This window comes from Dasypus novemcinctus, chromosome 16 (genome assembly GCF_030445035.2).
Source record: "Dasypus novemcinctus isolate mDasNov1 chromosome 16, mDasNov1.1.hap2, whole genome shotgun sequence".
Classification (NCBI taxonomy): domain Eukaryota; kingdom Metazoa; phylum Chordata; class Mammalia; order Cingulata; family Dasypodidae; genus Dasypus; species Dasypus novemcinctus.
This window is the reverse complement of record NC_080688.1, coordinates 35,395,105-35,396,930: the sequence shown is the minus strand read 5'-3', so window position 1 is coordinate 35,396,930 and position 1,826 is coordinate 35,395,105.

Below are 1,826 nucleotides of genomic sequence, written 5' to 3'. Positions count from 1 at the left end.
GGAAAAAATAAACTTGTGGAATATGTGTTTGTCTAATTACATCTTGAAATAAATAATTTTTAGTCATTTTGAATAAATCAAATATTTAGTTTAGACCTAAGTTTCAGTTTTCACTAAAGTCTAAAATCCGTAAGTAACTTGATTGCCCAATTGTTCCAAGTACACTCAAGTCTCTGAAAGTGTCTATTTCTTCTGGATCCTTTTGATGACCTTGAAGAAATGCCTCAGAGAACTGAGCTGGAGGCTTGGTGAAAATGAGCACTTGAACACCTGTATATTCTAGAAGTTACCATTACTGTTATAAGCACAAAAGATCAAGTTTTAGCACAGGGTACAGACCAAGCTGGAGGAGATTTGGTGAGAATGGCTTCCTGTATCTCCCCAGTTCCTCAAGCGAGATATGCTTGGGAGGTAGGACTAGTACCTTGCCCTCCCTGGGGTTCACCCTATCTTGTAGAGAGAAGCCCAAAGAAAGAGATTTCCAAATCTCTCTCTCTTTTTAAATGGGAGGCAGGCACTCAACCACTGAGCGACACCTGCTCCCCTCCAACCCTTTTTTAATCCCAACTACAATGCCCTAAACACCCAGTTTAAGTGCTTCATATGGTTACAAAAACTGCCTTTTGCAAGTCACCCATATCAAACATCCGGACGTATTTCTTATTTTACAACCTTTGCCCCATTGGACACAGATTATATAATAATCCTTGGGCACCACCAATTTGCCGTCACATTGAATGAACTATGTAAGGGTGCCCTGTCTGCAAACAGACACAATCAGTTCTAGGCAGAACTGGCTACATAATTTGTATGTGTGTGTGTGTGTTTAGGGGAGGCGTGGACAGTGCAAAATGAAAATATGGAGCCCTTGATTCTAAAATGATTAAGAACTCCTAGATGGTGACAGCAGACTATCAGGCCAAGAGCAGGGGCCTCCTGAGCACGTGCGGCTGCACTGGTTACCTGCCCACCTGCCCCTGGACCCACCCTGGTCCTAGGTCTAGATCCCTGCCCTGATTTGTTAGCAAATGCTCTCTCTTCACTGTGCGTGTGTGTGTGTTTTCAAGATTTATTTTTATTTATTTCTCCACCCCCCCAGTCTTTGTTTGTTCTCACTGTCTGTTTTCTGTGTCTGTTGTGTGCTCACCATCTTTTTTTTTTCTTTTAGGAGGCACTGGGAACCGAACTGGTACCTCCCATGTGGTCAGTGGGGCCCAACTGCTTGAGCCACTTCCCCTCCCCAATCCTCACTGTGTTTTAACCTGTCTACATATCACTGATTAATAGCAGGGACTCCTTTTTAAAAATAAGGTTCAATTCGTAAGTGCATATAATAGAACACTTTCATTGGTTTTGCAGGGTACCCTCTTCTGAGTTGACCACCCGAAGTTGCCTGGATTGCTAGTGAAGCACCATTCCAGACACCTAATCTCATTTGAGGAGGGGGACAGGGGGTTATGAGGTGGCTGGGGCCCTGTGCTGGATGCTCTGTGAGGGTCAGTGGCCCATGGTCTACTTCACCGTCCTTCACAGGGCTGTATTTCAGCAGCAGAGTAAAGAAAAGTACCGCTGGGGAAAGGAAGCTCTGAGACTGAATAAATATTTGCCTGCAGTGCCTCAGCCTCCAGGCAGAGGGGCCTGGGGCATTCGGCTGTGCGGACGTCTCTATTAACAGCTCAGGCTTGAAGTAGCTAGGGCTTGAGCTAGCTGAGGCTTGGGTGTGCTGGCGATGCCCGCAGCAGCAACAGCAGGCTGTTTGCTGATTCTGGAATCCGTTTTCTTGTTTGCCTCAATTTTAGTTGTTGGAGGTTTTGTTCTCATACTTG